This window comes from Phodopus roborovskii, unplaced genomic scaffold, assembly GCF_943737965.1.
Source record: "Phodopus roborovskii unplaced genomic scaffold, PHOROB, whole genome shotgun sequence".
In the NCBI taxonomy this organism is placed as follows: domain Eukaryota; kingdom Metazoa; phylum Chordata; class Mammalia; order Rodentia; family Cricetidae; genus Phodopus; species Phodopus roborovskii.
Genome location: NW_026125264.1, coordinates 898,363 through 924,739, shown reverse-complemented (window position 1 = coordinate 924,739; position 26,377 = coordinate 898,363). Strand labels below are relative to the sequence as shown.

Sequence of the window (26,377 nt, the reverse complement as noted above, 5' to 3'; positions counted from 1 at the left end):
TCAGCAGCTTAGTCTTTGTTCCCAAACCAGGGGAACTGTGGTGGTGGGCTGCAGGTTTACCCCAGACACAGTCTCTATAGAGGTGTGCCTTGAGATGCTATCAAGATGGTTGTTACCACATATATTTAAATTTTTTTCTTCAGTTGAAATTGGACTTAAGCCTTTGAATGAAATTTTCTGCTTTGAAGATGAAGGGAATGGCATTTTTGTTTTGTTTTTGTTTTTCGAGATAGGGTTTCTCTGTATTGCTTTGTAGCCTGTCCTGGAACTAACTCTGTAGACCAGGCTGGACTCAAACTCAAAGATCCACCTGCCTCTGCCTCCCAAGTGCTGGGATTAAAGACTTGAGCCACAAACACCCAGCTAGGAAATGGCATTTATTAGAAGCCTGTTGATCTAGGGCTAGACCTTGTTCTTGGGTAAGTTTGTGACTAGTATTAAGGACACTATTTAACTATCTGTGGAGATGAACACCTGTAAATTCTTGCACTCAGGAGGCTAATGGCAAGAAGATCACCAGGAATTCAAGGCTGGTCAAGACCTGTTCCAAAAGCAAGCAAACAAAACCAACAGTTTGAGGTTAGGAACAAGAAAGTCTGAAAACAAGTCTTTTCATATATCTCCAATTCCTCTAACTTTATGCAGTCTCGATGGGTGCTGTGTTGAATACTACAAAGATTGCTGTTGTAGTCCACAAAGCCTAACAGTTTAGCTGTCCAGCTCTACACAGAAAAGGTTGGCTGATACCTGAGTTAGGTAATTATATAAGGTATGTAAGAGAAGATAAATGTTAGAACTAAGTCTGAAATAGGTTGGTAATATTAAAAGAAGTTAGCAATATTAACACTTGCCCTATCTGTCTCTCAAGATTGTAAAAAACTAGCTATTGAAATGTTGTCAGAAAAAGACATTTGATATATAGGCAAGTACTGATAGGCTTTTATTAGCTGCATAACCTTGGCCCAGACATTTAACTACTCAGAGTCCTAGATGAATATAATGTAGTAAGTGGGATAAATAAAAGCCTCACCAGCTAGATTGTCCTTTACGGATTTTTGTTTTGTTTTGTTTTGTTTTGTTTTTGGAGACAGGGTTTCTCTGTGTATGCAGCCCTGGCTGTTTTGGAACTCATTATACAGACTAGGCTGGTCTCAAACTTACAGAGATCTGCCTGCCTCTGTCTCCTGAAGGCTGAGTGCTAGGATTATGGGTGTGTGCCACCATATGTGCTACTCAACTCTTATGGAATTTTGTTAAGTCATCCAGTTGGAAAGACAAATGTCCTAAAAGATAATTGGAATTATGTTAGGGATGGTGGGTGTGGTGTCACATTTAATCCCAGCACTTGGGAGGCAGAGGCAGGCGAACCTCTCTTGAGTTCAAGGTCAGCCTAGTCTATGTAATGAGTTCCAGGCCAAAGAGAGATAGTGAGACCCTTTCTCAAAAAGAATTTGGGTAAAGGGTTTGGTGGCTAAATATGTCTGGAGGTACCACACATACCCTTCCCTTCATTACTTCTGACATCTATTGTAGCTAGATTGAATCTATTTGTTTCTATCCTTCAACTGTCAAAAACCAAAGGGTGGATTTATCCCTAGCCAGAAACAAACATAAGCACTAATTGACATTTGTATTGTTAGCATCAGTTGTCAATGCAATCTGTAGTCAGTCATTTGACAGGAGAACCTCAGTTGAATTGTCTACATTAGATTGGTTTGTGGGCATGCTTGTGGTAGATTGATGCAGGAGGGATCAGCCCACCAAGAGCAGCACCATCACTGGACTAGTGGTCCTGAACTGTGTAAGAAATCCAGCAAGCAGCATTCCTCTATGGTTTAGGCCCTGACTTTCCTCAGTGATAGATTGTGACCTGGAAGCATAACCAAACAAATCCTTTTCTCCTCTGTGTTGCTTTTAGTCAGTGTTTTATCATAGCAACAGAAGAAGACTTGCTCATCTGACAAAGGAGCAACTTAAAGTAGGAAGAGTTCAGTTTGCTTAACATTTCAAGGTACATCCCATCATGGAAAGGTAGGACAGTGAAAGAGACCCTGAGCAGAGTAGTTAAGAGAGTGTAAGTAACTAGATTAAGCTTTAAGGTCCACATCACAGTGACCCTCTTCTAGCTAGCTCTACCTCTTCTATCTAGGCTCCACTTTCTGAAGGTTCCACAATCCTCCTAAACAGTGTCATCAGATGGGGAGAATCATTGTGAGGATTTCTTTACATTTTAAAAATGAGAAATATAGCCAAGTATGATGTTGCAGTCTTTAATCTCAGCACTTGGGAGGCAGAGGCAGGCATATCTCTTGTGTTCAAGGCCAGCAAAGTTTATAAAGCAAATTCCAGGCCAGCCAGGGATGTTAGACGGAGAAGCCCTGTTGGAAGAGAGAGGGGAGAGTGGGGGAGGGAGAGGGAGAAATATCTTCAGTATAACTTCAAAAGTCCTTGTAAGTCCAAAGTCTCACCTGAACCATGAGACACACTCTTTGCTGTGAGCCCTTGCGATTATTAAAAAAACAAAGTTATAAGTGTAGATTGGGAGGATAGCAAGCAGGGTTGGGCTAAATAAAAGACTGAAACCTAGTAGAGCAACACCAAACCTTACAACTCTGTGTTTAGTGTTTGAATTATGATCTGTGCTTTAGCTGATTTGAATTTGTACTTTGCATATTTGCAAACCAGCACCAATGGGTGGTGATGCCAAGTTCTTCCAATTTTGAGATGTAGCATGGTCCTCTTGGATTACAACTGTTGCTTCTGTTCTTGATGGGCAGAAAACACTTTCCTAAGTGACACTTAGGACAGGATGGCCCAGAGTTTTCAATAGATTGAGTCCTGCATTCAAGGTACCTTTCTTACTGTCTGAGTGCAGAGCTTGAGGTTTCTCTGTAACAGTGCTAATTTTTTTTTTAAAAAGATTTATTTATTTTATGTATGAGTGCTCTATCTGCATGCATATCTTTATGCCGGAAGAGGGCATCAGATCCCACTATAGATGGTTGTAAGCCACCATGTGGTTGCTTGGAGTTGGAACTCAGGATCTCTGGAAGAGCAGTCAGTGATCTTAACCACTGAGCCATCTCTCCAGCCCCAAAGTGCTAATATTTTCAACAATTAACAGCTACTTTGTTCACATTACTGTGTTTTCAGCTTTAACCAGATTCAAGCTCCTTTTCTTATTTTCTATACTTTTTGCTTTATTTATTTCTTTCTCTTGATGTAAATGTAGGTAAATGCAGCAAGCAATAACACTCATGAAATTTTTTTCACCAAATTAGTCTGTTACCTTTAAATTCACCATATTCATGTCTTTTAGGATATAGAATGCAGCCTGATTCTTTATCAGAGTGAAACTTAATGGTTTCTAGTCCTTTCCTGATAGAGATAGCTAATCCTCATTGTCAAGTTGGTATTTAGAATCACCATGGGACATACCTCTGGTTGTGTTTATAAAGGTGTTTTCAGAAAGACTTAAAAGCAGGGAAGAATATAGATGGCATGATTTCATAGGCTGAAGTCCCAGACTGAATAAGAAGGAAAATGCAAGCTAAGCACCAGTATTATTCTTAACCCTGCCTGCTGATTATGGTTGTAGTGTGTCCAGTTGCCTCATACTTCTGCTGTAGTAGCTACCCCGAAACTTTGAACCAAAATAAATTTCTTCAAAATTAGAAAAAAATTTTTTTATGTATTTATTTATTGAATGGTGAATGGGGGGCAGGGCACACATGAACCCATAGTGCAAGTATGGTGCTGAGAAGTTATGGTCCTTCTAGTGCTGCTCTCTTCAGGGATAGGAAAGCTATTTCTGTGTAGTCTCAGTTGCACAGAGCACTGTGTGGCATGTTGGTTTCTGATTGTAAAGCCTGAGATTCTCCTCCTAGCTCTAGAGGGGGAAGGGGAACCATCCAACTGTCTCATTAGCATGGAGAAAAGAAAACAGTAATTACTTGTGCCTCCCTTGATAATTTCTGCAGGGTTGGTTCTTAGGGAAGGAGGAGGGAAAAACTGGAGACAAGCTTCAGCTGAGGAAGGAGAAATGTTCTTACTTAGTTCCCAGAATATGCAAAAGCAAGAATATGCACATCCGTTGTATTCTTAGGACATTCCTCCAGGCAGGCTGGAAACTGCCTGGATTGAATTTCAATTTTTGTGGCATGTATTAATGTTCTGACATTAAGTTACTGGCTTTCTCCCTCCCTGTCCCTCTCCCTGTCCTCCCTTTACCTCTCCCCTTCCCTCAGGAAGATAGCTTCAGTACCCCTTTCAAGTAACCTTTCTTTAGACTTTGGAAATCATTGTAAAGAACCAAGGGATGTGTAAGGACGTTTTTAAAAATTTGTTTACAAATATGGGAAATGATTGTTTTTGTCAGGTTTATATTTTCTTCTACCCCTTGCAGTATTCCCTTTCTCCCTCCCTGGGCCTTTTGCTTGAGTAGTCTGCTTTTGCTGTCCAGGCTCCAGTGTTCCCATAATTTTATATTACTTTGTAACTTATTTTCCCTTAGCCTCTAGATATATATTCCTGGTTTCCTTATACTTTTGTAGAATCTGTTCCCTATTTTTAGATGGAATACTCTAAAGTAGCATGGCCTAAGGGAGGAGTAATTCTGAAGAGTCTTAATTTGCAGTTAATTGGGCCACAGTAATGTGGTTCCCGGGAACAGGGATAGAATACACATCCAGGACACAGCAAATGCTGATTCTCAGAAAGGTCTCCACATAATTATATAAAGTACTTTGATTAGATATTTCAGGACAGACCTACTTGTTAATAATCTCAACCCTTAGAATATAGTCTCCAGGGGCTGGAGAAATGGCTTGGTGATGAAGTGACTGAGAATAATTGCTACTCTGAAAGAGTAAGGCCCCAGCACCCACTTCCAGTGTCTCACAACTACCTTTAACTGTTGCTTCAGGGGATTTGATGTTTTCTGGCCTCCATGGGCACTTGCACACATTTGACATTCATTCACACAAACCCACACAGAATCATAAAAATAAGTCAATCCTTTATGATTTTATTTTTGTGTGTTAAGATTTATTTTTCATATATTTATTTATGTGTGTCTATGTTTGTGTGAGGGAATGCCCTGTATATGCAGGTGTCCACAGAGGCCAGAAGAGGGCTTTGGAGCTGCATTTGGCAAGTGTTTATGAGATAGATATCTGATGTGGGTGTTAGGAAACAAATAGGTCAGAACAGCAAGTAAAAACTCTTAACCACTGAGCCATCTCTCTAGCCCCCAAATAAAACCATCTTTAATTGGTGGCGGAGGGGAGAGTAAGATGACTCAGTGGGTAAAGGGACTTGCCTGAGTTTAAAACCTGGAACCTACATGGTGAGAGGAGAGAATTGACTCTACTAAGTTGTCTTCCGACCACCACACATGTACCATACATAGCATGCTTATGTGCGAGAGAACTCCACCCTCACCTAAATCAGTAAATGGTTTAAAAAAAAAAAAAAAAAGAAAGAAAGAAAGAAAAGAAAGAAAAGATATGATCCAGTATGGTAAAAAGCCTGTTGTGGTTTGAAATAATTCACTTAATGAGTTCATGTATTTGAATACTTTGTCCTGAGCTGGTGGTGCTGTTTTGAAAGGGTGTAGGCTGGAGTCTACCTAGAAGAAGTAGTTTACTGTGGGATATATATCTCTTCTCCTTCGTTCTTTCTAATATTGACTTATTAATTTAATTGTGTATGTATGAATGTGTGTAGGTCAGAGGACAATTCTCTTGTTAAGTTAGTTCTCTTCTGCCGTTTGGGTCTTTTGGATGAAACTCAGGTGGTCTTTTCCTTCCTTCCTTCCTTCCTTTCTTTCCTTTCTTTCTTTCTTTTTAAACCTAGCTTATTTTATGTGTGAGAATATTTTGCTTGCATGTATGTCTGTGTACCATATGTGTGCCAGGTTCCTGCCTAAGTCAGAAGAGGATTTTGGACTTAAGTTATGGATGAGTGTATGTCACCATGTGGGCGTTAGGAATTGAACCTTGGTCCTCTGCAAGAACAAGTGCTCTAAAGTCTCTTCAGTTTCCTCTATCCCATCTTAAAGCCAAAATAGACTCTTCCTCCCAGAAGTGGCTTTAAAAAACGGTTATTTTCATTTTATGTGTGTCTTTGTTGGCATATGTGTATGTGCCTGATAACTGCATTGGATCACCTGCAACTGGAGTTGTACATTGTCTTGTGGCTGTCAGGAACTAAATACTGGGTCTCTGTAAGAGCAGCAAAGGGCTTTTAACTGCTGAGCTTTCTCTTAAGTGGCATTTTGTCAGATATTTGTCACAGGAAAGTAGCTAAGTGCTTACAGAAAAGTAACTAATGTACCTTTCTGAACTCCTTATGTAACAACAGGCTAACAACTGGCTGGGCAGTTGAGGCTTCTTTAATCCTGGCACTTGGGAGGCAGAAGCAATGGGATCTCTGTGGTTTCAAGGTCACCCTGGTCTACAAAGCGAGTTCCACAACATCCAGAACTGTTACACAGCGAAACCCTGTCTTGAAAAATAAAAAACAAGCAAAAACAAACAAACAAAACAAAACAAAAAAAAAAAAAAAAAAACCAACAAAAGGTGCTGGGGGTTGGTGGCGCACACCTTTAGTCTCAGCACTCAGGAGGATCTTTGTGAGTTCAAGACCAGCCTGGTCTACAGAGCTAGTTCCAGGACAGGCACCAAAGCAATACAGGGAAGCCCTGTCTCAAAACAAAACGTGTACACGCGCGCGCTCACACACACGTACGTCTGCCCAACCAGGATTGGAATGTGGAGGTAGGAGGATTTGGATCAGGAGTTGAGGGCCATCCTTGGTTACTTATTTAATTTAAACCCAGCCTGAGCTACATGAGATCCTGTCTCAAACGATAAGTAAGATTTATGTAATGGGTCATTACTGCCTTTTTTTTTTTTTTTTTTTAAGAAAAGCCCTTGGTTTTTCCCTCCAGGCTCTCATGGCATCCTTTGAAAGGCTTTTCATGCCATTTTATCTAAAGTAGATTCTACTCTTACTCTTTTTTTTTTTTTTTTTTTTTTTTCATGACTGTTTAAATTTTATTCCTAATACTCAACATGGTCTGAAATGATAGAAACCAGGATTCAAAATGTGTAAGGTTTAAGACCCTTGACAGACCTCTTTTCTGTTACAGGTGAGTCCTGATTCTAGAGACAGTTGCTGCTGACCCTGTAACTCTAAGGACGAAGTAGCTGGCTAAACTCATTCTTGGTATAGGTGAGTGAGGGTATTTGGGTAACCATGAGCTAAGATAAAGGGTAACTAGTTTAGGGATTCTTTTCAGCCTTTGTACTAATATCTTACAATTACTATTTTCTCTAGGGGTTAGATTATTCTAGAGATTGGATGTGAGTCTAGATAGCCTGCTGGCCTGGGAGTAGGATTGAGGTTACTTTCTTAGAGTTGCCCTAAGAATGTTTGGAATCATTTGCCAGGAAAAAAAGAGCTTCCTTCCTTCTTGCTTTTGCCAGTGCTGGGGAAAAGGGTAAATCTTAGGACCTAGAACTTACATCCCCATTGGGGATCTTCTTGACTTCAGCCTCTTTGACCTACCAAGCCCCAGGTTAGCATAAGGAAATCTTCAGTCTTCTCTGTCCTGCAGAATGTGATCATGAATGAGTAAGGATGCAGTGATCCAGTAGAGCTGTGTCCTACCAAGCCCCAGGTTAGCATAAGGAAATCTTCAGTCTTCTCTGTCCTGCAGAATGTGATCATGAATGAGTAAGGATGCAGTGATCCAGTAGAGCTGTGTGAAATGAGTGTTAAGCAGCCCAGAGAGGAAGGGAAATCACCATATTGAAAATTTATTATGCTAGCTTTCCCCTTATTTAGACAACTCCATTTTATAGATGAAGAATTTGAAGCAGATAATCTAGGAACCCATAAAGCTGATCTTAGAATTAGTTCACTATGAATACCATTATGATGTGAAAGACTTTTCTGAGAATGGCTTGATAGTTTCCCTGAAATCCTGCTGTTTCTCTTCTATTTTTTTTTTTTTTTTTAAAATAAAGAAAATTTAAGGAACTACCCTTCCTCAGAGATTCAAGTTATTTGAGGAGCCCATCAGGACAGGGAGGAATTAGGTATGATCAATGACAGGAAGATCTTAAGCAGGCAGTAGCTTATCTAACTGTGACTGGAAGAAGAAAATATCTAAAAGTGAAGGGATCTAAGATGAAGTTGGACTGATAGGAGTCAGGGACCTAGACAGCTGACTTGACATTGGGTAAGAGCTTCTCTGTGTAGCCCTTGCTATCCTGGAACTCACTCTGTAGACTAGGTTGTCGTTTAACTCACAGAGATCTGCCTGCCTCTGCCTTCTGAGTCCTGGGATTAAAGGCATGTACCACCTTGAGATAACTGAGGTGTTTTTTTTTGGGGGGGGGGAGGGTGGTTTCGAGACAGGGTTTCCCTATAGTTTTGGAGCCGGTCCTGGAACTAGCTCTTGGAGACAGACTGGTCTCAAACTCGCAGAGATTCACTTGCCTCTGCCTCTCAGGTGCTGGGAATAAAGTGCACCACTACCATCTGGCAATACCTGAGCCTTTAATCTTTTATCTCTCATTATGTCTTTGGACAGTTTTCATTCTTCCCTATGACATTTTTTTGTGTGTATGCTAAGGACTGAACATAGAAAATTGTATTTGCTTGGCAAGTACTCTGCTACTAATCTAAATCCCCAACTCCCTGCCATATGTGTATACAACCATTCAGTAATAATGTAGAGAACCAAACAAAAAATCTAAGACAGAAAACTTCTGTGAATTAATATGTAACGTGAATGAAACAAGAAAGTCAGACCTGTTTGTTACCCTACTCCCCAAAGTCAAAAGGGGAGTGTTTTCCTTAGGGAATTCTACTGTAACTCTTTCTCCCTATCTTTCTCTCCCTCTTCTCCTGCAGGACCTATCTAGAGCGATATTTTATCATAGGGAAATGGTAGTTGAAGTTTGTAGCATATGCTCTGCAGAGTTAGGTGTAAATGTACTCAGGTGCCTAGGCTTCAAAGCCTTGTCTGTGGTAGATAGGTCTTAAAGCAGCTCTTTTTAAAAACCAATTTCAGCACTAACTAGCCCTGTACATTGCTTGCTTCTTGTTGCCTCAGAAGAATAGCCCACTAGCACACCCACTGTTAGTGAAAGGAAGGATGATACCCATGTTGAAGTTTCATACCTTACTGAAGATCTGTCCTTCCAGTTTTCCTACTGTTTTGCTTTTTTCCCTTGGCCAGTGATTTAGGCTGTTTTGTTTTTCCCTTCTGTCTACATGAAGGGGCACAGAGGAATATAATGTCCACATGGTGCTCTTGAATTTAGTGTTGGCAAGTCCCAGTTTTTCTTTGTACTCTGAATCTTCAGGTTTTTACTCCCACCTTTCTGTCTTGGTGATTTAAAGTTCCACAATTCTGATCTTTCCATGGCTTGTGTACTAAGCTTAGAACTTACTGACCTGTGAAAACATTCTACCATTACTTAAATATGTGAATGGTTTCTTGTAATAAGTGTAATACACAGGTGTATGTATAATAGTTTATTTATCTAGCAGTCTCATGTTCCTAGAGCTCAACTGAAAAACAGGGAAGCAAAGCATTGCCATCCTTAAGCCTTGCATAGATTGATTTATTCTTATTTTTAATATGTTATTCCAAGCTTAGCAGTCGTGCTTTTGAACTTCTGCAGATACAAATAAAAACAATGAGAGGAGCTATGCTAATAATTAATAGCAGCTAGAGGTAAGAGGCAAAAGCTGACAGTAAGGGAAAGGGTGAAAGAAAAATGACAGTGTATTTAAAATAATAGACAGAAAGGCATTGAATATGGAGTGGATAATAGCCATACAAATAAATACCTAAGATGGGGGTGGAACTTAGGAACTTTTCATCAGAAAAGTTAGTTATTTGTGAGATATACTATATTACTAGGCACATTCTGAATCTTTTATATAAATTTATTTCATTTTCATAACAACTTGGGAGGTATGTGGTGATACTCTTGTTTTATAAATTACTGAGTCTTAGAGAAGGCATGTAGGTATTAATTGGAAGAGCTAATCTTAGAATATAGTAGAATCTGGGTATAGAGACCCAAGACTTTTTTGTTATACTTGGGTTTGGGTTTTTAAATTGTTGTCCTTTTTAGCCTTTTGAATCAATAGCTCCCCCTTTTTATTCATCCTACTATACAAATTTTCTGTTTTAAAGAAGTTATTCATTTACTTAGTACTTATTGGTGTTTTCTATATACCATGCATACTTTCAGGTTTTGAGATCTAGCAGTGAATAAAATAGTTTGGTCTCAGCCGGGCAGTGGTGGTGCACGTCTTTGATCCCGGCACTGGGGAGGCAGAGGCAGGTGGATCTCTGTGAGTTTCAGGACAGCCAGGGCTGTTAAACAGAGAAACCCAAAAATGAAAAGAAAGTAGTTAGATCTCATATTTTAGTTGAAGAAAGCAGAAGAATGAATAAATACAACGAAAAATTATGTAGGATAAGGGAATAAGGAGAACGGTAGATTAAAAGAAGGTCTGTCTGAGAAAATAAGGTTGGTGCAGAAGCTGAAGTATTGAGCTTTGTATGTCTTGAACTAACATTCTAGGCACAAGGATTCAGCAAGGTCAGAAGTTCTGAAACAGAAACATGTTGGTTATGTTTAAAGAAACTAAAGGTGTCCTTAGTGTCTAGAGAGAAAGTGAGCAAGGGATATTAGACTATGGAGAAATTGTATTAAAGAGTAAGATCAGGTTATGTAAGGCTTTTGAGTAATGTAGAGGAATGTTATGATTATCTAGCTGTTTTTAAAAAAAATATCCTGCGTGGTGGTTGTGGCACACACCTTAATTCGCATCACTTGGAGGCAGAGAAAGGTGGATCTCTGAGTTCGAGGTCAGCCTGGTCTACAGAGTGAATTCCAGAACAGCCAGGGCTGTACAGAAAAACCTTGTCTGAAAAAGAAAGAAAGGAAGGAAGAATTCCTCTGATCAACTACAACAGCTACTGCCTCTCATGCTCTATGTAGTATGATGTCGCAAAAAATTGGTGAAAGTGTTCCAGTCCTCCTTATTTATTTTACATACAGCACAGTGTTCAATCTTAATCTGTTTGTGGGTGGCTTACTATAAGAAAATTCCCTTTTACTCTTAAGTTTACTGAGAGTTTTTATTATGACTGGTTATATTCTGACAACATGGTATTATATTTGTTTTCATATGCTAAACCAACCTTGTATTTGTAGTATAAATTCCATTTTGTAGCAGTGTATAATTATTTTTACGTGATACTAAATATGATGTATGTCTTTGTTTGGCTTTGGTATCAGAATAATAGTGGCCTCGATGGCTAAATGAGAAGTGGAATCATGGTCTTTTCTATAGTCTGAAATTTGTAAAGAATTTTATTTCTTTAGAAGTTTCATATAATTTACCACTGAAGCTATGTGGACATGAAGTTTTCCTAAAACATCTTAAAATTACTAATTCATTATAAAAATGTTAGGCTTTTCTTATAGTAATGCTTAAATTTTTCTATTTCCTTTTTAGTCACATGATAATTTGTGATTTCTAGATACTTGTGTATAGGTTTTCTGATTTGGTCACTTAAAATTATTTGTCGTATTTCCTTATGTTCTTTTTATATAAAATCAACAGACCATCTCTTCCTGGTTTTAGTAATTTGTATCCTCCTTATTTTTTCTTTGTATTGTTTATACATTTTATAATTTTTTTCAAAGATCCAATATGTGGTTTCATTAGTTGTTGTTTCATTGATGTTCTTACTTTAATCTTTATTATTTCCTGACCTCTATTTGCTTCATATACTTTACTTCTCTTTTTCTAGTTCTTAAGGCTTTAGGTGATTGATTTAAAAATTGTATTTATTTATTATTATTACTGTGTATATGTACATCCTGCCCCTTTCTTGTTTCATTAAAACTAAAAATGTTATTTCTTACTGAAACAGTGGGCAGAGAAGAAGATAGCTAAGCAAGAGGGGAATTAATAGGTCCTATAGATCAGATCAGTTAACAGTCACTTCTAGAAACATTGATGGCAGGGAGTCCTGAGTCTAAGACCACTGCCAAGAGATCAGAGTCTAAGTCAGGAAATTGGAAACTTCAGTTCAAGAAACCAAGGTTCGTTAACAAGCAGCTGTGGTGCTAGGATTATGTGATAAAGCTAGGCCAGGTTTATAATCCCAGCTACTAGGGAGACTGAAGCAAGAGATTCACAGCTTGCTCTGGCTATTGAAATACAGTGTCAGCCTGGACACTTCCTTTTCTTAAAATGAATAAATGAAAAAACAAACAAAGGTACAGGCCACTTAATCTTAGCTTGAAAAATCAGTACTATGATAAAAAGACAGTTTTCTTTTGAGATCAGTAAGAGGTACTGTAGGGAATTTACCTAATGGGGACCCATTGGGGGTCAGTTAGTGTTTCTTTCTTACTGTTCAATATATTCTTCAGACCCTGAAACTATATGACTTTAAAGGAGTCAGATTTATACTAAGATTTAAAGTCTTTGCTGTGACATTTATCTCCTGTGTGACTAACTTCACACTGACCTATTGTTTTCCTCATCTGCAAAGTTAGATCTTATTGTGGTTATTGCGATGCTAATGGAGGATGGAAAAATCCCTGGCCTGGCTAATTGGAGGGAGCAGGTCATTGGAGGTATGTCTTTGGACTGTATATCCCAGGGTCCCATATTCAGGTTTTCCTGCTTCCTGTTTGCCATGATGTAAACTGTTCTGCCATATTTTCCTTCACCAAGATGCAACCTTAAATCAAAAAATTTCTTCCTCCTTGAAAGATAGAGAAAAGGCAGGGGAGGGAGACAAAAAGAAGGGAAAAGGCAGAGCCCTGGTATAGAGTGATGTTCACCTATCAGTGACTGAAATAAGTTCCCCAATCATGTGTTCAATAATTAGATTTACAAAGGGGAATGTGGCAGTTCAGATACTAAACTTTAAGTCTGCCCAACCTCAGGAAACCAATTCATTCCTGAGTTTCACTTTTCCTCAGTTATAAAAGGAAGAACAAAGGCAGAAAGCTTGAGAAAACCATTATCTTGTTCTCAAGCTATGTTTGTGTTCTGAGTGTTGCTCTTGTTTGAGAAGATTTCATCTGTGAGAAGGTTCCTGCCAAGGCTTGTATCCGATATAAATAAATAAATAAATAAATAAATAAATAAATAAATAAATACCTTGTGCTTTTGCATTTGGTGAGTCAGCTCCTTGGTGGTCTTTTTGGGGATCTCTTGTACTGGGCATAACATTTTGGGGGCTTGTCCGGGATCCCCCCTCCCCCCAGAACCTCCTGATCCTGAAGGTTTCATTTCTGATCGTTTGGGTAAATGTTGTGTGCTTGTCTGTCAAGTTCATGTGGTCTTGTGTTCTTTTGGCAGACAATCTGAAGTTGTATATAACAGGTCAAAAGAACCTTGTTGGATGCACTAGAGGGTTAGACCTGGACAGGCATAGTTGGATTGACCCACCATCTGATTTGAGTGTGTGGGGGGGTCTAGTCAAAGATCTAATAAATCTACTGGGGATGTCATCGCCCATCTATACTGTATTTTGCAGCATAGAGCTCTCTATTGATGGAGAGGAATCTGACTGAGGAAATTTGTTAATTGCAAGTCTGTTGAATTGTGCCTTTGTCTCACTGTAATGTTCATCTGTCTCATTTGTCATTTTGTTGTCTGGATCCTGTGTTTTCGTCTCCAGACGAAGACCAACATGGGACAGACCCCTACTTCCCTCTTAGATCTCTGCCTAACCTATTGTTGGGATGTAAAGATGGTTGCTAACAACATTTGTCCACAAGGACAAATGGGCTACTTTTTGTGCATCTGAATGGCCCACCTTCAATGTAGGCTGACCACCTGAGAGACCTTTCTTTTTCCACCTGGATCTTGTTGCCAGGGTGGAGGACATCATCTTCCGACCTCGCTCAGGGCCATCTAGATCAGGTACCAAACACAGGCATCTGGCAGGGCCTCATAGAAGTCTCCATTCCATAGGTGAAACCTTTCCTCCCACGTCTTACTCCCCTGCTCCACACAAGATGGTGGTCACGCCGAAGACACCCTCAGGATCCAACACCAATCCTATTCTCCAAGGAAAAATGGATGAATTTGACGTCTTTTTCTCTCCTTATATTTCCTTACCCTCACAGGAACCTCCACAAGCTGCAGGACAAGTGGAGCCAGCCGGACACCCGGCTGGAGACCTGGGAAGCTCTGCATAAGCCACCTATAGTTGTAGGGCAGCAAACTCACTGGTGGAGACCGTAGCTCTTCGTCTCTGCCCTGCGTGACCCCCAGATGAAGTGGGCAATCAACCTTTTCACTATTGGCCATTTGCCACCAATGACCTATACAATTGGCGGTGTTAGAATGCTCAGTTCTCAGATAATCCCCAAGACCTAATTATTCTGTTGGAATCTGATGTCTTTACCTATCAGCTTGGGATGGCTGTCAACAGCTTCTCAAGGTTCTGTTCACTACTGAGGAGTGGAACAGGATCCTGATAGCTTTCTGGAAATTGGTTCTGGGACCAACAGGAGATCCATCTACTGACCGGGCAGTCATTAATGCTCACTTCCCATCTACCTACCCAGATTGGGATTATAATACCATACAAAGTAAGAAGAGGCTCCTAGTCTGTCGCCAGACTCTGTTGGTGGGTCTTAGAATGGCAGCACGAAAGGCAGTCAATATGTCTATGGTTTATGGTGTCAGACAGGAACCAGAGGAGAGTCTGGCTGTGTACCTAGAAAGGCTTCAAGAGGCCTTCTGTTGGTGTACCTCTTATGATCCTGAAGCTGGAGAATCTGAGACAACTGTGATGTTTGCTTTCATTAATCAGGCAGCACCAGATATTAAAAGAAAGTTACAGTCTATAGAAAGAGTAGGAGAAAAAACACCTCGGGTTTAGCGTCAGTGGCAGAAAAGGTTTAAGACAAAAGGGACAGTGCAGAGGATAAAGAACTTAAAAGAAAGACAAAAGTCTAGCTAGAGTCCTAGAGCAGCAACGGCACACCATTGGGCAGAATTAACGGAAATGTTCTTGGCTACTGGAATGGGAAAAATCACCTGGACAACTCATTCCAATTGGGATCCAGACAGCGACCGGGACCATGGGTCAGGGAAAGGGGGAAAAAAAAAATCAATGCTCCTGTTGTAAGGAGGAAGGTCATTGGGCTAAGGATTGCTCCAAAAAAAAATCAACGTGCCTACTGTGAAGAGGAAGGACATTGGGTCAAAGATTACCTCAAGAAGAAACAGTGAGCACAGGCTGCTGAAGTCCTCCCGACCCTTCTTCAAGGGGATGATAGTGATTACAGGGGACAGGACTCAGTTCCCCTCCCAGAGTCCACCCCGAGGTGTGAATCCATACATTCTGCTCAGTTCCCCAATGTCTAAGCAAAAATGGTATACTGTTTTAGATCTAAAAGATAACTTTTTCAGCCTTCCTCTGGCCTCTCAAAGTCATCCAGACTTAGCCTTTGAATCGGGATCAATGGATAACTCACATGGGCTAGATTGCCCCAAGGATTCAAGAACTCTCCAACCATTTTTGATAAGGTCCTACACAAAGGTGTCTCTCACTTTGGCCATATAACCCCAAAACTCACATTGCTACAATATGTAGATGACCTGTTGAAAAATTCCAACACCAGACAAGTAAGAGAATTACTGGGAATGGCTGGCTTTTGCTGCCTATGGATCCCAGGATTTGCTGAATTGGCAAAGCCATTATATGAGGCAACCAAAGAGACTAAGGACTTTCAGTGGACTGAGGGACACCAAAACGCCTTCGAAAAACTAAAGACTCCTGCTGGAGGCCCCTCCTCTGGGTTTGCCAGATGTTACTAAGCTTTTCACCCTATTTCTAGACAAGCATAATGGTATAGCCAAAGGAGTTCTTACTTAACACCTAGGCCCCTGAAAGCGACCAGTGGCCTACCTGTCAAAGAAATTGGATCTTGTGACAGCTTCATGTACTCCTCGCCTGCTGATGATTATGGCTACAGCCCTCTTAGTAAAAGATGCTGATAAGCTAACCTTGGGACAGAATCTGACAATGGCCGTGCCACATGCATTTAAGGGGGTGCTTAAACAGCTCCCAGAATGGCCGTCTGAGCTCTTATGTCCTGCATGAATTACTCATCGCCCTGAACCCAGCTGCCCTACTCCAGACCATGACCTACAACTCATCCAGCTAGATCCTAGTATGAGTGCACAGCATCTAGCTGGACCTAAGAGACACGACACCCCTTTGTTCACCAATGTCAGCAGCTTCATTTAGGAGGGACAAAGGTATGCCAGGGCCACAGTTGACTACTACTGATGTGGACTGGGCGATACCTCTCCCTACAGGGACCTCTGCACATAGTTTATCACCCTCACCCAGGCGCCAAGCCTGGGGAAAGAAAAAATACTCAACATCTATACAGTAGCCGTTATGCTTTTGCCATGACTTATGCCCATGGGGCCATTTATAAAGAAAGAGGACTCCTAACTGCAGAAGGAAAAACAAACTAAAAATAAACAAGAGATCTTAGGACTATTACAGACCCTCTGGGAGCCCTCCAAGCTGGTCATAATCCACTTTCCAGGTCACCATAAGGGCACAGGACCAATACAGCCAAGGTAATAATAATCCAGTAACCCAGACAGCCTTAACAGTCAAAATTACAACTGTCCTGGTGGATCCTGGGGCTCAAAAGCTACTGGATATGCCTGCCTACACTGTGGAGGACCTCACTTGTATACAGTCTCCCATTGCCTCAGAACTTAGAGAACTGACGGTTCACAGCGGATGGCAGTGCCATCCTCCCCAGGAAGCTGGGGATCGCCATTCTCAGGAATACCCACTACACTTCCCACCTGGGGTTAAAACACATGCAGGACTTGCTGTGAAAATCCAAAGTCAAGATTCACAATAGAAACCAGGCCATTGAAGAAATAGTAGCCTGTTGTCTTGCATGCCATCTGACAAAATACCACACCACATCCCTCAAACCCAGGCTCTCGCTGAAGAAGGACAAAGCCGGGGACATATTTGGAGATAGATTTCACTGATGTTAAACCTGGTAAATTTGGCTACAAGTATCTTTCAGTGTTTATAGACACTTCTGCCCAGGTGATCTCAAAGAAACTTCTCAACTATACCCTGCTCAGTATTCTTTTCTGTACTACTAGGGTCAGATAATGGACCATCCTTCATCTCTCAGGTAAGTCAGGGAATAGCCACTGTACTCCACTGTACTGGGGACCGATTGGAAACTTAATCTACATATAGACCCTAGAGCTCAGGACTGCTAGAAAGAATGAATAGAACTCTAAAAGAGACTCTAACTGAATTAGCCTTAGAGATTTGTGCAGACTGGGTGGCTCCCCTCCCCTTTGCCCTCTTTAGAGTGCAGAATTCTCCCTATCTGAGAGGCCTTATTCCCTTTGAGATCATATTTGGGGTGCCCCTTCCTATAATTCCCAGCCTTCGGTCTGATCTTTTGGCCAACCAGGATGATTAGGACATTGCCAATTCTGTTCAACAACTGTAGCTGACCCATGAACAGGTGTGGCCACAATTTAGGACCATCTGTGAAGCTTCTGCTCCCCCTGAACTCCACAGGTTCCGCCCAGGAGACTGGGTCTTTGTACACAGACACCAATACTGGACCCTAGTGCTGAGATGGAAGGCGCCTTACATATTCCTGATGACAACACCAGGCATCACTGCCTAGGTGCACTACTCCCATGCCAGACTAGCTGATCTATTTGCCAACCCTGAGAGCTAGAAAGGAGGCACCTGGGAGGTGTCACAACATACCACCAACCCTCCCAAACTCTGCCTCCACAAGAAGCCCTCATCTCCCTCATAGTCCTGTGGTGTATGGTGCTGCCCATCCATACTACAACCCCTACAGTCCCCAACAACTGGACCTGGACAATAAGTACACCCAAGGGCCACCCTAGTAAACTTGCACATACTGTCTGATCCAATCTCCTCCTCCCGGCCTTATATGTGGACCTCAGTGATGGGTGGCAAAACTGGTGTGGAACTGCAGAGGGTGGCAATTTGATTTGATTACACCAGTTCTGTGTCTGCCCTGGCCATAAGAAAGGATGTGGTGGTGCAGGATACTGTGCCTATTGGAGATGTTGATTCAAAGATCACAAACCTGACTGACCCAAAACCTCTACAGACTCTTTCAAATTGTCCACCCGAAACCTAGCATTGCATCACCCATGATGCACAGAAAAAGTGGGGAATGAGAGACTAGGACTGCTGTCTGCTTAGTATAAAGTATGCTAGAGGAACCTGACCCTTGACCTGCATACATGACAAATAGCCTGTGTCTAAATCCCCAGTTCTTGGAAAAAGGAGTCCACCCCAAGCTCTGTTAACAACTAAATGTCAACCCTTTGTTCTCTGAAAAACTGATAACAACCACAAGCTGCCTGCTATAGAAATTACCCAAATTCTCTGAGATAAATGACTAACCAACCTGTGACCCCATGTCCCTTGTTTAGTCTTGCTTAACTATATGGTTATTTCATAGCTTTGTGGGTTTTTCCTTTATAAATCCCCTGCAATTGAGACTCAGGGCCTTCTCCTGCAACTGTTGGGCCAGCTTGCTAGATGAGGTTCCTGCCAGGGCTTGTATCCAATTAAAAAAAACAAAACAAAACCTTGTGCTTATGGATTTGGTGAGTCGGCTCTGTGGTGGTCTCTTGGACTGGGCATAACAATTATTAACTCTTATTAGATTAGCATGAGTAACATGTTTCATCATAGCTTCTTCATCATATACCACTTTATTTTGTTCTCACCTCTTACTACTCTCCTATACACTTCCTTTCCCTCTTGACACCAGAGACAAATCTTTCCTGACAACTACACTACATCCCTGGCCTCTGGCCACAGTGTTTCTGGAAGAATAGCGTATTTAAAAGTGCCCCCAAAAGGGGCAGGCATTGGATAACCTGAGAATTAGAAATACCTTCCATGCCCTTAGTTGTTTTCTCAGGGTTCTTATATACCCTCTTTCAAACTACCTTCCCCAGAACTCAGATTTGGGTCCTAGAGATCCAAGAATCAAAAGGCCTTTGATATAGAAGAGTTGCCAGGAAAATATGTATCATTTTCAAAGTTCAGAGAGGGGAATATTTCAGGAAAATAAGCCTCCTTTGTGTGCCCACCACTGAAGTACAAGAAAGGGGGGAAAAAGTCTGCCTATATCAAGTTTAATATCAAGCTTAATGAGGCTTCTTCAGGGAGAGTAGGAGATGAGATCACAGATTTTGGGAATAAGATTGTTTTAGGTTTAGGTAAGTCCTCAGATCTCTATTCACTTTGGAATTACAAAGCCATATACATATACCTTCAGAGCTCCACAAAGGGGGGGGGGGGCTCTGCTATTAAATGACAGAACCAGGGGCTATAATCCAAATCCTTAGTCATCATGGTGCCATTGAGTTTAAGCTCTCTCTGAGAGGGTTTTCTCCTGAGCCTTGGACCTATGCAGTCTTTAGTTGCAGAAGGAGCAGGACTTGAGCCCTTAGTCTCCACACTTTCTGAGACCCCTGTTTTCATGCATTACTTTGCTCATGTATACTTAATTGGTAGGTGCTACTCTTGCTCCTCCCTCTTTCCTGTTCCTTTTTTTCCCCCAAGACACTCTGAGTAGCCTTGGCTGTCCTGGAACTTCCCTTTGTAGACCAGGCTGTCCTCTAAATCAGTGGGGATCAAAGGTGTGTGACACCATAGCCTTGTCCTTACTGAGTTGTTGGGTTTGGTTTCTTTCTCTCTTTCTTTTTCTTTCTTTCTTTCATTCTTTCTTTCTTTCTTCCTTTCTTCCTTTCTTTCTTTCTTTTTTTTTTTTTTTTTTTTTTTTTTTTTTTGAGACAGAGTTCTCTATGTAACTGTCCTGGTTGTCCTGGAACTCACTTGGTTGACCAGGGTGGCCTTAAACTCAAGAAATCCTTCTGCCTCTGCTTCCCTAGTGCTGGGTTTATGGGCATATGCCACCCCCACCCCTTAAAATTAAGGATGAGGTTTCATGTCCAGGTTGGCCTCTTGCTTGATAGGAAGCTGAGCCTGGCCTTGATCTCTTATATCAGCTATTAGGCACGTCTTAATGTGACCCCTTTGTAATGGTATTCTTCTAGAAATAGGGTGGAAAGGATGAATGAATGAATATATTTTTGTTTCTGCATTTTCCCTCACTATCATTTATTATAAAATCAAGGAATTTTAAAATTTCTTAGACAAATGCCACAATTACAGAAGAGTTACCACAGTTACAGAAGAACTCTTTACAAAGATTTAATGCCCAGCATAGCTGCTTTATTTGTTGTAGTTTTACAGTAAATCCAGTCACTCATTTTCCCATCTTTCCAAGATTGCGCCTAAGGCCTTAAACTAAGTTCCATGCCACCATTTTAAAAACAATAGAGACCTCAACCAACATTCACATTTTATAATTGCAAAGCCTAAGCCCAGTAAAGAATTAAGAAATGTGCCTAAAGCTATACTGTGTATGAGTGACAAATGCCATGACTCTCACCCCAGTCCCTTTGAACTGCATATGGCTTTATGTTACTGTGGTGTTGCCCAAATGGCCACCAGTAACACTTGGTTGACCTCCTTTACTTAGCTGGGTGTCAGGATTCTCCCTGTCTTCTGACATTTTGTTCTTGTGAAGTAGGCAGGCCTGTGAATATGTTTCCTGCCAGCATGTAATTTAGTACATAATGAACATGTCAATTTCTAAAATATGTATGTATGTGTGCATGTTATGTGTGTATGGTGTGTGCCATGATATATGTTGAGATCAGAGGACAGCTTCATGGGATTGGCTTTCACCTTCAATCTTTTTGTGGGTTTGAGAGATTGAACACAAGTTGTCAAGCTTGCAGGGCAAGTATCTTTACCTGTAGCTATCCCTCTTGCCAATTTTTTTATTAGATAGCTTCTTTCTGTCTCTCCAGAATGCTACTACCACATTTTTTAAAAGTTCATTATTTTTATTGAAATTGCATTGGTGTTTTGCCTGCCATATATGTCTGTGTGAGGGTGTCAGAATCTCTGGAACTGGAGTTACAGATGGGTGCTCTTATGTTGATGCTAGGAATTGAACCCAGGTTCTCTGAAAGAGCAATTAATGCTATTAATCAGTGAGCCATCTCTCCAGCCCCTGCTACCACTTCTTTTTCTTGAGAGTTAATCCCTGGCTGCTGGGACCAACATCCACATTTTCGTTTTGGTCATTGTGCTTTTCTGTTAATTTATATAAAGAAGCAGAGGTGTTAAATAGGGTACCATGCAGAAGGAATGGATCTTAAAGGTGAGGATAAAGGTTTGAAGGAGAGGCCAAAATGAACAAACTGTAGGTGAAAAGGTTAGGAGGGGAGGAAATGCTAGGGCCTGAATTTCCCTAATGTCTTAAAGGCTCCTCGTAAGTTAACCAAATTTTTCTGGAACATGTCAAGTTTTGTTTAACTCACTAGTGTGAAAATCAGCAGTCAGGATTTCCAAATTAGGTCTAAAATTAGTTAATACTTTCTTGAAACTGTGCCCTGGAATTCTCTTTCTCCTGGGGTCTGGGTTGGGCACCATGGGTAACTGGCATTTACGCAGGTTCTAGGAATCTGAACTCTGTTCCCCTTCCTTCCTAGGGAAATACTTTGATTGCTGAGTCATCTCTTCAGCCCAGGAGAAATAACTTGATTTCCTTTCCCAGGTTTTCTTCTCTCATAGTCTCTGGCTCATAATTCTTTACATACTGTCTCTCTTGTCTCTAGTTGTCAACTCACATGGTTGGAAAGAGCAACTAGGTTTTTTGCCAAATTTTCTTATATTAGCTTTTCATTTGGTCTTTGTCATGGGAATATACTAGTTTATTTTAGCCATTGTCTGAGACCTACCACTTTGTGCACATACTAAGTTGCTGGTTTTCCACTCTTATTCATGCTGCCCCCACACTTAAACTAGCAGCTTGTTCTCCTCTCTAGTTAATGTGTGTAATTGTTTGAAGCCTACCTCCAATCTTAACCTCCACAGAAGCAATTGGAAGAGAATTGAGATTTGAAGTTGACTATTTCTGGATTTGAACCCTAGGAAAACTTCACCATGTTCCTTCTAGACTAGCCTCTCCTTTTTCCCTAGTTAATTACCAGCATGTGAATTCAACTTAATTCAACAGTCAATCTTTAAAAATTCTTTATTAGTGTATTCTCTGTATAACATTGAGTTTTATGACATTTTCATACATGTATATATTTTACTATATTCATATCCCATCACTATTTTGTTTCCTTGCTACTTTTGCTGATCTCCTTCCTCTTCTTAAGTAGTTTTCCTACTCCAACCCCATTGTCAAATCAGAGTAGGTTTGCTACAGGAGCATAGTTGAGAGTACAGGCAACATAGAGTGTGATTACACCACTGAAGAAAATGTCGAAGTTGGAAAAACTTAAAAAAAGAGAGAAAGTGTGTGTGTGTGTGTGTGTGTGTGTGTGTGTGTGTGCGTGCATATTACGTATAAACACATGGAGAGGAGTCTTTAGAAGTTAGGATTCTGCCTATACTGTACAATTGTTGCTCTGGTTCCTCTCCCCATTTTTGCAATGTAAATTTGAGGTCTTCTGCTTTTCCTATCAGAGCCCTCTATAGAATTCAGCCTCATAGACATTTGGAAACCTGATTTAATTATGTCTGCTCACATCAAAACATTTCTGATGATTGAACAGTAGTAATCCAACTGGCAGTATGCCACTTGGAGAGAGCAGGATGAGAAATGATTATCTAGGTGCATGGGAGTTATTAGGTCCATGACTAGAAATGCTCCACAAATCAACTAAAGATTTCTAAGACAGGATTTGAGGATTTGGGGTGTGGGGAGGTTCTAATCGTATAACTTAAATTAACCTTTTTCTATTAATTTACTTTCTGCCTCGTAGCTTTATTACCTTTACTCTGCCTATGTTGATTTTCTGCTTCCTCCATGTTTGGCTGGCGACTCCTCCCAACACTCTCTGCCCTGAAAATTTTTCCTAACTATTGGCCATTTAGATTTCTATTAAACCAGCTACAGTGAAATATCTATGACATAAATTTCCCATGTACTTGTATAAAAGACAGTGAATTAACAAGTGTTCAAATGTTGCTGAGGTTGCTTGGAGACTACCTCTGCCATTCTGGACATTATCTCAAGTGTCTAAACAAGATTATTGTAGTTTGATAGAACCTTTCTTCATAATTACACAGATAAAAGTTCTGATTCCTATATGCTTGTTTACTAATTATGTTCCTAGATTAGCTCTTTCCCTTTAAGAGCATCAGTTTTTGTGTCTAATAACACTAGTACTGTTTATAAATGCTTTTGAGATTGTGATAGTTTTTTGATATGAAGGAATGGTGGTTCTTGCTGGGCACTATTGAGGTATTTAGAATATGGAGGTGATGATTTCATCAATGGCTTAAAATCATACCAAATGGGCTTTTAGGAAATAGGCCTGGATGGAAGATATAGGTCACTTAAGACATGATTTTGAAGAATAAATCTGAACCCTCTGTCTTCGCTTACTAGCTGCTATGAGGTAGGTGAAACAGCCTCATTGGTCATAGGCCCATAGCAGCAGAGCTAGTTAGCCATAGACTGAAACCATAGACCAGAATAAATCTTTGTTCCCTTTAGTTGACTTTCTCAGATGATTTGTCATTGTGACAGATAAACTAACAGATTAGTATGAGAGTTCAAAACACTTGCATAGTAGATATCATCTTCAAAACTTGCTTGAGTAAAGGCTAAGGCAAGCTGATCTGTTTTTGTTAGCTCTTTGAAGACTCCAGGAAATGGCAGTAAAGTCAGTTCTTCTCTAACCACCCTTATCCTAAAAAATTCTGGGTCTCATTATCTTTCTCAGTTTCATGACCCAGAGGACTTGGGCAATAAAAGAGCCTCTTAGGTCAGGTTCTGTCATACCATTCGTCACACATGAGTAACCAGGACTGTAATCTAGCAGATACCAAGGGCAGGGCAGGTAGCTCAGGAAGCAATAGCTGATGAACAAAAAGGCTTTCTCTCTCTGTTCCTAATAAATTGGTCCTTGGAGATCCTAGCTTTGAAATTCTAATTGACACAGGAGGAAAAGATTCATTAGGCTCTGGACTCATTAAAATGCTCTGCTGCTCACCTTCAATTTATTCTTGGCAGTTCGTCAGAAGGAATTAAGTAAACCGACAGTCTGTGATGCTGCTGACAGCAGAGTCCTGTGTGCTTGGTGGTATTGGGGACTGTGGGTGTTGGTTGTGCCTCCTATATTCTATGGAATGTACAGATGGTTTGCAAAGCACATCATCCCTGGAACTTCATAAGTCTAAATCTCACATATCTTTAGTACTGAAAAGACCTTCTGAGATCATAAGGGATAGCTCATTTATAGATGGTTCAAAGAATGACTGGAGCTTGTGCTTAAGATCACCAAGCACTTTAATGATGAAATTGCAGTTATATAGCCTGACTTTGGGCCAAGAATATTTCCCTTGACTCCATTTTGAATTTTTAGAATCAGAATGTCATTAATTCAGTTATAAACCATAGTATTTATTTATGTGTATGGGCATTTTGCCTTCATGGTGCTTGAGGAGACCAGAAGAGGGCATAGAATTACAGGCAGTTGGGAGCTGCCATGTCTGCTGGAAATTGATCTCTTAAAATATAATGCACATTTGTATGCCAAGATTCTGTGACAAAATAAGCATGAGGTTGGGGGAGGGTGGAAGAAGGGAGTCATGTACCTTTCCCACATTAGAGATTAGGAAGACTACCACATGGATTGAGGGAATGACTTAGTTGGCAAAGTGCTTGCCATGTAAGCATGAGAACCCCAAGTTCAATCCCCCAACCCAGAGTTTAAAAATACCTTGCTGGTTGATATTAGCCTGGTCTACGAGCAATTACAGGACAGCTAGGGCTACATAGAGAAACCCTGTCTCAAAAAACAAACAACCCGCACCCCCCCCCAAAAAAAAAAAAAAAAAGAACTTGGTGGGCATGGTTAGGCAGATTTCTGTTAGGTCAAGGCCAGCCAGGACTACATAACAGCTCTAGGTCAGTTAAGGCTACATAGTGAGACTGTCTCGAAAAGATTACAAGTAAGTAAATAAGTAAAAGCTGAGTGAAGTGGCATGTCCTTAAATGCTAGGGAAGTGGAGATGGGTAGGTCCTGTGGTTCATTGACTAACTTGGTGAGAAACCCTGTTTGAAAAAGACAAACCAGATGGGCAGCTCCTGAAGAATGACATCTGAGATTGACTTCTGGTTACCACATTCCTCTGTGTACAACTATTTACATATATATGTTCATTCACACTGACATGGGCACATTTCACAGAAAGAATGACAGACAAAAGAAAAAGGAGTGATTACTACTGATGAGGAATTTGTTTATTAGAGACGTATATAGGAAATGTTAAAGCTACAGGCTCAGTGCAACTGGCTTCTGTATCTCAGTCCTGAGATTAGATATAGTTCCTTCATTAAAAACACAGACTTAGACTACTTCACTGATCCCAGCTAGGGCTTGCTTAGATTTAAGAATGCTTTGCTATAGTTTTTGGCTTTAGTTGCTAAAAGCATGGAAGAACAGATGGCCATCTCAGCAGTTTGGATCATGATAGTATGATCTCAGACAGAGCTAGAAAATACATTAAGAACTCTATACCTAGTTACTGCTGTTTTTATTTTTTAAACTAGGCTCCTCCCAAGCTATTCTCTTTCTCAGAACAAAGCAAAATTAGCTAACTCTATTTCCCTTCTATAGCCTTCCACTCCCACCCTCATCCCTTCTCCTAGTTCCATATATTAATCCCACCCTGACCTCAGTGTAAAGGGCTGCTGGGATCTGCTATCCTAAACGACCCTTTGAACCTATTTCCCAGGCATATCTCAAGATGAAGTTAATGAGTCTGGTCTCACAGCCCTTATGGCATCTACTTTATTTAGATCATTCTAGTTTTAGGCCTCCTACCAGGCTTCCATCCACTCTCTGTTTTTTGTTCCCAACTTCTTAAGAATTACATTGGCTGCTTAGTTTGATTGCTTAGCAACCTAAAGAATAATCAATATTGAGAGAAACTGATGTTTCTTGATTATCTAAAATGCTGTCAAATTTTAGTAAGTATTAAGGGACGCATGACCTGGAGTCCCTGCAAGAGTGTCATAAATTTTTAAAAAATAAAAAGATAGTAATACATATTTATGTCATTTCGGAAATTTTCTAATAGTCTGACTTTTGTACCTGTTTTTGCCTTTGAGCTATAGAGCCACTCTGAGGTCAATAA

At 40.6% G+C, this 26,377-nt stretch overlaps 1 protein-coding gene across 2 annotated transcripts in view; it reads left to right on the top strand.

The window, feature by feature from the left end:
* Positions 1 to 26,377, top strand: part of Raly (RALY heterogeneous nuclear ribonucleoprotein) — an 82,860-nt gene that overhangs the window by 19,161 nt on the left and 37,322 nt on the right. Inside the window, exon 2 of one of the 2 annotated variants that reach the window (XM_051192624.1) lies at positions 7,154 to 7,236. The exons of the other annotated variant lie outside the window; for it this stretch is intronic. The gene's annotated coding sequence lies outside the window, so the exon portion shown is untranslated. The remainder of the gene's footprint in view (positions 1 to 7,153; positions 7,237 to 26,377) is intronic. 2 annotated transcript variants of the gene reach the window in all.